We start from the raw sequence: 11294 nt of genomic DNA, 5'->3' as shown, positions 1-11294 counted from the left end.
AGGAGTACTACAGAGGTCCTTCTGTGGCTTGCTAGGACCACAGTTTCTACTAAAAGTGAGAAAAATAGCAGCTTTTACTAGGTGATATTAATGCACCTCCATATCCCAACCTTATACCGCTATTTCCTATTTTCCATAACATTTTGGCAGTATGGCTATCACTTTATGCGCAGTGTTCTATACTAAATGATGATGATAGGAAAGGCCCTTCCAAGGGGGGAGAAAGTTCAAAAGTGAGATTTAGTAGAAGAGATTCTGCCTGAATTAAAGAAATTTTTCTTGTGATGGGAGGAAAGATCTTCCTTAAGATTGCCATCACAACAGTTTGGCCTGTTACCGAGTCATACAAAATTGAATTCTTTGTTAACAATACCCCTGGATTTTACTAAAGAGATCGGTAGTCGTACCACAGAGTTCTTGCACATCAAAAGTTTCATCGGGAGAAAGAAGGAATGCTAAAGAGAACATAGCAAGGTCTCCTATTCCTAAAATGATACACTTTTGTTTTCTAACATTCTTAATGGGACTACTGTGTTTAAAGCCTCAGCCGAAGTATGGGATATATTTTCTTAAGATTAAAAAAGGCTACCCTGAAAGATCGTATCTAGCCACTTTAATTTCTTCTTTCTCTCATACTTGTTCACTGTTTCCCATGTTAACATGGTAGTGCCAGGAACAGACAAAGAGAATGCCTTATTTTTCCCATGCATTTCTGCAGCTTCCAGTTGTAATGCAACAAAACCATATTCCCAATTCTCAACTAGGCTCCATAAACCTATCTGTTGTTTTCTGTGCCTGCTTCATTGCTCTAGTTCAGTCCAAGGACAGCACATTGCCTCTTGTATATCACATTGCTCCAGTTCACCCTAAAATGTGTAGAACTTTCACTCCTACATGTTCAGCCTCAGACCACTCAGATATTTTTCACTTCATTCTTTTTTGTTTCTTTGTTAAAGGCACCTGTCACAGACAAAAGTCCACATCATAGCTGGACCTTAATTGAAATAGAGAGAATTATCAAAAGGGAAAAAGAAAAGACAATGGAAAGTGTTCATGAACATTGGAGGAAGTGAAGAACCTGTCTTTTAAAATGTGCCACGTCATAGTTTTTGGGAAAGATATGAGAAGGTAGAGAGTTCCAAAGCTTCAATGAGTAAGGAAAGAAGCAGTTATCAAAATGGCCCACCCTTGAGTTGCCGACGTCCACACAGTAATCATGTGATGCAACACGTTGCCAGGTATTGCGTGGTCTAGTTAGTGGTGGGGGCAAACAAGCAGCCAGCTCTTGGGAGCAAAAAACCAAAGTAATGACTATAGAAAAGAGAAAGTGAACCTACATTGCAACATAGGGCAAGAGCCTGGGACAGTTTATAAGTTGGACTGCTTTTGGCTCAACTGTCAAGTAGGGATGTTGAGCTAGAAACACACTAACTGTGAGAGCGGTACTCCATACAGGTATGAATCATTCCTTTGTATGAACGGAGCAACTGTTCAGAAGAAATGAAGTTTTGATATCTAAATAGTACAGCCAGTTTCTTAAAGACACACTTAATTATTCAATTAATGTGGGGTTTCCAAGAAAGAGTGGAGGCTACAGTAATAACAAGTATTTTCATTGAGTCAAGAGGTGGAATTACAAAACAATCAAAGGAGAGAGAATAGGTGTGAGGAGTTTTCAATAGAGAGATGGGTAGAAACTGGGTTTTGGAGGCATTTAACTTCAACTAGATTTCATCTACCCCACTGAGATATCCTGCCCAAGTGTGAGTGTACTGAGGAAGTTGTGTCAAGACAAGATGCAGATTGAGTGCAAGAAGGAGCACCATTGAAGGATGTGGATGAAAGCAGTGTTAGTTGTTCGGTATGAGAACATGAATAATTGTGGAGGAGAGGAAATCATTGAGAAAAATGTTTAGGGGACAGGACAGAACCTTGAGGGACAACCACAGAGATAGATTGGCTGGAGAGGAAGAGAAGCCAAAAGGAGGGAGCTTAGAGATGAAACCCTGATGCCACACCCTGTTAAAAGCCTTGAATATGTTAGGGGCAACTACACTTGACTCCCCAAAATCTTTCAGGGATGATGACCAGACATAAGTAAGACAGGACATAACATTACCAATGTATCTTGCCTTATGGAAGCTTGCTAATGATCTGAGAGAAGACTGTGATTTTCCTGGTGTTTAAGGATATGAGTTGAGGAGGGATTCAAAGACTTTAGAAATGGTAGAATTCAGAGCAACAGGATGATAGATGGGTCAGAACAGTCACCCTTCTTAAGGATGGGATGTATCAGTGCATGCTTCCAATGAGATGGAAAGTTTTGGTTTTTAAACAGAAACAGATGAACATGTTCAGAGACACACTTTTAGTACATGGGAATGGATGCTATTAGGACCATAAGCCTTGCTTGTGTCCAGTGAGAGAGAGAAGTGCTTTTTGCACAGCCTGAAAAGAGATGACAGGGAGGGGTATAGGATTAGTAAGAGATGCATCAGGGGGTGAAGGAATATTAGGGTCATCCAAAATGGAGTTAGAGGAGAAACAGGTACCAAAGAGAGTTGCAGAAACAGGTTTAGTACCATCAGAATGGAAAAATGTGGGAATGGTAGTGCAACAGAAGTTGTTAGAGATGCCATTAGCTAAAGACCTATCAGTGGATGACAGGGAAACGTTGTTGCACTTGCTTTGAATAAAAGAATGCTTTGCCTCATGGATAATGTGCCTGCAGTGATAAAAGCTGAATGGCAGCTAAAGGATGGAGTTTTACCAAGCTCGATATGTCTGATCCCTTCTCTGAATGGCCTCAGAACAGGAATGGTTGAACCATGGATTGGATGAAGAGATCATCTTGGTGGAAGAGGGGATAAATACCTCCATTCCCAAAAGAATAATCTCTGCTATGCATTTGGCAGAGACAGAAGCACCAATACATAAGAGACAGTAATTTACTCAAGGAATGTCAGAAAAGAGGTTACATACATTATTCTGGTCAGCTTTGTTCAGGTGTCCATGTTTATGCTTCGAAGGGCTGCTGGAGGGGGAGTTACTATTATAATAGATACATTTATGAGAATGTGATCAGATGAACCAATTGGAGGTGAGATTGTGTACTTACAGCGAGATGGACTAAAGGTGATAAACAGATCCAGATTATTATGAGAGTGGTCGCAGTAGGGTGGGAGATAATTTGTTCTTAATCATTGAGAATGGAGAAAGTGAGGGCTTCAATCCCTCCACCATCCATATGGGAGGAATTCAACCATTTCCTATGGTGAACATTGAAGTCCCTGAGGCAGAGGAACTCAGCTTGTGGGTGAGAGGATGTCACAGTCTTTTGGCAGAAGTTTTGATAGCCAAAGAAAGATATAAAATTTGTAGAATTAGGAGAGCAATAGGCAAAACAGAGGAAAAGTGTGGTAGTTGAGCCACATAACATCACAGTTTGGGGACTCAAGATCCTTGAGGCATGCAACAAGTGAACATGTTGATGTTGGAATAAGCACAAACACCAACTCTGAATCGGATGGAGATTACAGTTGGATGTGAAAAAGGGACCTATGAGAACATCATTAGACAATTGTGTTTCAGAGAGAAGTAAGATATTAGGAGAGGTACTAGACAGATGATGTTCAACAAAGGGGAGGTTAGTAGAGCCACCATGGATGTTAGTATAGTGAATAGAAAAAGAGGAAGATCTAACAGAGAGGGGCTGGTACTACTACTGCCAGAGCCATCCCTCTCATTGGCAGTAGTGTCAGGCAGAAACCCGGAGATTCTTTAACATGCTGGGGACTAGGGGCCACAGATTTATTTGACTTTGTCATGATGATGCTTCACAATGTTTGAGTACTTATGTGGAATAAAAAATAAACAAGGTTTGGGCAGGTGAATGGTGCTTGTAAGGAGAAGATGGCAGGACTATCCCGGAAGTTCCATTTTGATGAGACAGAAAGTAAGACCAGCAATCTTAAGGGCATTATTTCATATGGTTTGCAATTTTGTTATGTTTACTGTAAACAGAGTTGATAATGAGACTAAGTTAAGGCACAGTTTAGGGCAGAGTGGATGAATTGACTTTGGGTTATGACAAGAAATTCTTTTTCTTGTATAAAAGTGGTATTAAGAGAGAAATATGGTGGTACGCTAAGAATGAACAAGAAAGCTGAACAGGGTATGCTGAAGTGGTTTGGGCACATGGAGGGGATATGTTTAGGGAAACAGAGAGGATATGTGTTAGTGGTGGAGGGAGCAAGGAGGGATAGGGTGCTGATTGTTAGAAAAGAAAATGAGAAACAAAAAGTAAAAACAGTAAGCTTCCCTCCTACAGAGGTACATGAAATAACCATAAACAGAAGAATTAAAAGGATGGGATATACCTCTATAAAAACAAAAAGGAAAGCAATTGAGGATCTTTGAAGAAACATGAATCAAAAGAGAACAAGCTCCTCTGGAAGGAGATGAAAAAGAGTAAAAAGAGATATTTGTAAGAAGTGAAAGTGTATCAGACAAGAATGGGATGATGCTAGTAGCATGGAATGAAGTTTGTATTGGTTGGAGAGAATATTTAAAAGAACCAAGGGGATGATTGTGAAAGAGATATGTGCATTAGTAGAGTAGGAAGTTACAGAAAAAGGGATGTGCGGGAGAGGAAAGAAGGCATTATAAAGGAGGAAATAAGAAGAGCAATAAAGTTTTGAAAGTGGAAATTATGTGGTATAGATGGAGCTATTAGTGAAATGTTGAAGAGTGGAGGTTGAAACTGCTGTGGAAAGGATCTAAGAGTTTGTATGGAAGCATGGAAAATTGGGTAGGTGCTTAATGACTAGTAAAAGGCAGTAATTATTACACTGTATAAAGAAAAAGGGACTAAAAGTGTAAGACTACAGAAATGTCTATCTAACACAGATGGCAACGTTTATTGTAGGATGGAGAGTGCGTTTAAAAGTATTACTGTACCCAAGGATGGAGAGTGAATGTTAAAAAAAGTATTAGTGAATCCAATGTTGACAAAGAAAGAGGTGGGTTAGAAAGGAAAGAGGCTTTTAAGATAAGAAGAAAGTCTGAAATGGATTTAGAAATGGTATGTAATAAAGTGAAAAAGAAAGAAAAACTTTTTATGAAGTTCTGACTATATGGTGTGCAAGAAAGCCTTTTGAATGTTGTTAAGAGCTTTTATCATGGAAATAGTGTATGTGTAAGTGGTGGTATAAATAACTGAAAATTAATAATGGAGTGTGTCAAAGTTGTGTGCTATCACCATGGCTACCTTGCAAATAAAAAAAATATTCATCTGCTTGAAAAATTATTCATTTGCACCACTATATGTGTATGGAGATGGGAAGCTTCTCTGCTGTGTTGAAAATTTAGAAGGGAGGATAGCAATACTTCATATTTTCAGCATACTATAAAAATCTTAGCTCCTTACTTCATGCTGTTTGATATCCAGATTGAAATACAAAAAGCATGGCCTTATTGGAATTTCTAGCGGTCCAGAAAACTGAAATATCAAGTCGAAGATCAAACGCTTTGGGATTTATAACACCGCATTATGGACATCTCTTTGTTCAAAAACCAATATAAATTCCAACGAACAGTTTCACTGGGAGACACCAAACTGCTTTATAGTTGGACAGGACAGTCATACTCTGTCTTTTGAGAAGAAATAAAAAAGAGTATCCATTGCAGTTATATTTATTATACTTTGTCGCTGTCTCCCGCGTTAGTGAGGTAGCGCAAGGAAACAGACAAAAGAATGGCCCAACCCACCCACATACACATGTATATATATACACGTCCACACACGCACATATACATACCTATACATCTCAACATATACATATACATACACACACAGACATATACATATATGTATATACACATGTACATGCTTCACACTGTCTGCCCTTATTCATTCCCATTGCCACCCCGAAACAAATGAAATGAAAACCCCCCTTCCTCCGCATGTGCGCAAGGTAGCTCTAGGATAAGACAACAAAGGCCACATTCGTTCATACTCAGTCTCTAGCTGTCATGTATAATGCACCGAAACCACAGCTCCCTTTCCACATCCAGGCCCCACAAAACTTTCCATGGTTTACCCCAGAAGCATCACATGCCCTGGTTCAATCCATTGACAGCACGTCGACCCCGGTATACCACATCATTCCAATTCACTCTGTTCCTTGCATGCCTTTCACCCTCCAGCATGTTCAGGTCCTGATCACTCAAAATCTTTTTCACTCCATCGTTCCACCTCCAATATGGTCTCCCACTTCTCCTCGTTCCCTCCACCTCTGACACATATATCCTCTTTGTTAATCTTTCCTCACTCATTCTCTCTATATGACCAAACCATTTCAAAACACCCTCTTCTGCTCTCTCAACCACACTCTTTTTATTACCACACATCTCTTACCCTGTCATTACTTACTCGACCAAACCACCTCAAACCACATATTGTCCTCAAACATCTCATTTCCAGCACATCCACCCTCCGCACAACTCTATTTATAGCCCACGCCTCACAACCATATAACATTGTTGGAACCACTATTCCTTCAAACATACCCATTTTTGCTTTCCAAGATAACGTTCTTGACTTCCACACATTTTTCAATGCTCCCAGAACTTTTGCCCCCTCCCCCACCCAATGATTCACTTCCGCTTCCATGGTTCCAACCGCTGCCAAATCCACTCCCAGATATCTAAAACACTTCACTTCCTCCAGTTTTTCTCCATTCAAACTTACCTCCCAATTGACTTGTCCCTCAACCCTACTGTATCTAATAACCTTGCTCTTATTCACATTAACTCTCAGCTTTCTTCTTTCACACACTTTACCAAACTCAGTCACCAGCTTCTGCAGTTTCTCACCCGAATCAGCCACTAGCGCTGCATCATCAGCGAACAACAACTGACTCACTTCCCAAACTCTCTCATCCACAACAGACTGCATACTTGCCCCTCTTTCCAAAACTCTTATATTTACCTCCCTAACAACCCCATCCATAAACAAATCAAACAACCATGGAGTCATCACGCACCCCTGCCGCAAACCAACATTCACTGAGAACCAATCACTTTCCTTTCTTCCTACATGTGCACATGCCTTACATCCTCAATAAAAACTTTTCACTGCTTCTAACAACTTACCTCCCACACCATGTATTCTTAATACCTTCCACAGGTCATTCCTATCAACTCTATCATATGTCTTCTCCAGATCCATAAATGCTATGCTACATACAAATCCATTTGCTTTTCTAAGTATTTCTCACATACATTTTTCAAAGCAAACACCTGATCCACACATCCTCTACCACTTCTGAAACCACACTGCTCTTCCCCAATCTGATGCTCCGTACATGCCTTCATCCTCTCAATCAATACCCTCCCACGTAATTTGCCAGGAATACTCAACAAACTTATACCTCTGTAATTTGAGCACTCACTTTTACCCCTTTGCCTTTGTACAATGGCACTATGCAAGCATTCTGCCAGTCCTCAGGCACCTCACCATGAGTCATACATACATTAAATAACCTTACCAACCAGTCAACAATACAGTCACCCCCTTTTTTAATAAATTCCACTGCAATACCATCCAAACCCGCTGCCTTGCTGGCTTACATCTTCCGCAAAGCTTTTACTACCTCTTCTCTGTTTACCAAATCATTCTCCCTAACCCTCTCACTTTGCACACCAACTCAACCAAAACACCCTATATCTGCCACTCTATCATCAAACACATTCAACAAACCTTCAAAATACTCACTCCATCTCCTCACATCACCACTACTTGTTATCACCTCCCCATTAGCCCCCTTCACTGGTGTTCCCATTTGTTCCCTTGTCTTATGCACTTTATTTACCTCCTTCCAAATCAGCTTTTTATCCTCCTTAAAATTTAATGATACTCTCTCACCCCAATTCTCGTTTGCCTTTTTTTTTTTTTTCACCTCTTGTACCTTTCTCTTGACCTCCTGCCTCTTTCTTTTATACATCTCCCAGTCATTTGCATTATTTCCCTGCAGAAATCATCCAAATGCCTCCCTCTTCTCTTTCACTAATAATCTTACTTCTTTATCCCACCACTCACTACCCTCTCTAATCTGCCCACCTCCCACACTTCTCATGCAACAAGCATCTTTTGCACATGCCATCATTGCTTGCCTAAATACATCCCATTCCTCCCCAACTCCTCTTGCATCCTTACTTCTCACCTTTTTCCATTCTGTACTCAGTCTCTCCTGGAACTTCCTCACACAAGTCTCCTTCCCAAGCTCACTTACTCTCACCACTCTCTTCACCCCAACATTCTCTCTTCTTTTCTGAAAACCTTTACAAATCTTCACCTTTGCCTCCACAAGATAATGATCAGACATCCCTCCAGTTGCACCTCTCAGCACATTAACATCCAAAAGTCTCTCTTTCATGCGCCTATCAATTAACACGTAATCCAATAATGCTCTCTGGCCATCTCTCCTACTTACATACGTATACTTATGTATATCTCTCTTTTTAAACCATGTATTCCCAATCACCAGTCCTTTTTCAGCACATAAATCTACCAGCTCTTCACCATTACCATTTACAACACTGAACACCCCATGTACATCAATTATTCCCTCACTGCCACATTACTCACCTTAGCATTCAAATCACCATCACTATAACCTGGTCTCGTGCATCAAAACTACTAACACAGTCACTCAGCTGCTCCCAAAACACTTGCCTCTCATGATCTTTCTTCTCATGCCCTGGTGCATATGCACCAATAATCACCCATCTCTCTCCATCCACTTTCAGTTTTACCCATATCAATCTAGAGTTTACTTTCTTACACTCTATCACATACTCCCACCACTCCTGTTTCAGGAGTAGTGCTACTCCTTCCCTTGCTCTTGTCCTCTCACTAACCCCTGACTTTACTCCCAAGACATTCCCAAACCACTCTTCCACTTTACCCTTGAGCTTTGTTTCACTCAGAGCCAAAACATCCAGGTTTCTTTCCTCAAACATACTACCTATCTCTCCTTTTTTCTCATCTTGGTTACATCCACACACATTTAGAGACCCCAATCTGAGCCTTCGAGGAGGATGAGCACTCCCTGCATGACTCCTTCTTCTGTTTGCCCATTTAGAAAGTTAAAATACAAGGAGGGGAGGGTTTCTAGCCCCCCACTCCCATTCCCTTTAGTCACCTTCTACGACACATGAGGAATGCGTGGGAAGTATTCTTTCTCCCCTACCTCCAGGGATAATAATAATAATCTATCTCCTTTAATTCTCAATACTCATAGGATGAAACAGCCACTAAAATCACTTACACACATCCTTATCTCATGCCGATAAGTGAAATACTGACATCCAAATGTACACATGTACTTGTAACCCTTTTACTTTACACATGAACTTTGTTCATTTAGCCAGACCACCATTTCCATCCATGACATACTTCTTTCTAACCAATCATTTCTCAGACATCATCTTAAAGATCTGTTTATATCTCTGATTGCCTTTTCCCACTGGAACTCCCTTAGAGGGGTGGCCACAGCAACAGTCTCCATAACTAAAGAACTCCAGTGCTGCTTCTTAGCCTTCAGTGCCTCATCCTTAACAGGCCATTGGCATCTATCCTTTCCTGTGATCTACCTCTCCTCTTTGTGCCTTTGAGTTTACTAATATATATATTCTTGACAAACCTATCACCTGCCATGTGTTTTACATGTTCTTACCAACCTATGACCTTCTCTCATGTGCTTTTTTCATGATTTCTTTCCATATACTTCTCACACCTTCATTATTATATCTGTTCATCTAAATTCTAACTTTATTTTGCAAGTCATCCAACTCTACTGATTTTATCTTTTACTTGGGTTTACATCTATACATACAAGCTTGGACTAATACCATCATATGCAAGCATCTTGTATACTCTCTTCTTAAAGTTTTCCCATTCACTTAAGCTTTCAGTGCACTTCCAAATTTTCTTCCTTGTATGACTCAACTTTCAACTTCAGCTTTCCCACTACCATCCAACTGAACTTTACTCCTAAATACCTAAAGTCATCCACGACTTTTTCTCCATTAAGCAAACTGATATTAATATACAGTGTAATCTCCCATCCCTGTCACACTAGTGTCTTACTTGCACATATATTCACCAGCTTCCTCCTACATGAATAATTTAAATGGCCCACCATTTTGTCTGGTTACCAATACTGCCTCATATGCTTACAACAAATGTGATAACTTCTAATTTGTTTCCTCATTATGAAGTACAGTAATATGCTACAACGACTCCACCTTGCTCTCATCTCATGTAAGGCCCTACCCATAAAATGTCAAATAACTATGAAGGCAGTTCACAACCTTGAAGCTCTCCCAGCATCTGATAAAAATTTCTTTCTCATATGACTAACAGAATCAGAACTTCCTAAGGCTTTCCTATACACTATGTGCCTTTTCTAAATCCTAAATGATGCATACATCTACTGATATTCCTGGGTTGGCTCTTTTTCCATCTATCTTTTAGACAGTGAAATCCAGAGCCCTCTACCTTATTACCTCTCCTGCACTTAACTTTCTTTAACCACCTCATTCTGTCCACTATGAGGGTTCTCCCCTCTCTCTTTCCTTCATGTATCATAGTGACCACTGCTTTCATAAGTTATCTGCTTGTTTTCCAGCTCCCAAAGACCTAGACCCACAATATGCAAGTGACTGCTTCTTCCCCAAGTTAGTGTGGAGACCTGCCCCACAAGAATTAAATTATGATACCTCCTTTTCTCATAGAGCAAACTTCCTTTTTTTGTTTTTCCTTCTACCTATAACCTTTCCACTTTTAAGAGTTGGATTATATTAACAAGACAGAAACTTAGCTTAATGAAAAAAAGAGAGAGGAAGCACACTTAGAACAATACTGAACAAGGTGTAGGAGCAGTATACTGCTACATGCTTAGTATTCTTAGAACTAACAGATACAAACACATAACAAAGATGTCATGATAAATGTTAACTAATTGCGGTGAGTATTCCAGCCATAATCATGCTAAACATAGCATCACACAAAGTAATGCTTTTCAAACTTCTCCATTTTATGGCATGCTTAAGCATTTTTTTCAGATTTATGGCTGAGTATTCAAATGCTTTTTGTAGCACATCAATTGAAAAACACTGATATAGACACCTAAAATCAAAGCTAAACAATTGTAATGAATCATGGCAGGGGTTGAAGAAAGATTGAAAGGTATGGAGAAACCTGAACAAATATAGTAGTTGGTCTGGTG

The sequence above is a fragment of the Panulirus ornatus genome, chromosome 66 (genome assembly GCF_036320965.1).
Source record: "Panulirus ornatus isolate Po-2019 chromosome 66, ASM3632096v1, whole genome shotgun sequence".
Lineage (NCBI taxonomy): Eukaryota > Metazoa > Arthropoda > Malacostraca > Decapoda > Palinuridae > Panulirus > Panulirus ornatus.
The sequence above is the reverse complement of the archived record's forward strand: the minus strand, read 5'-3'. Positions refer to the sequence as shown.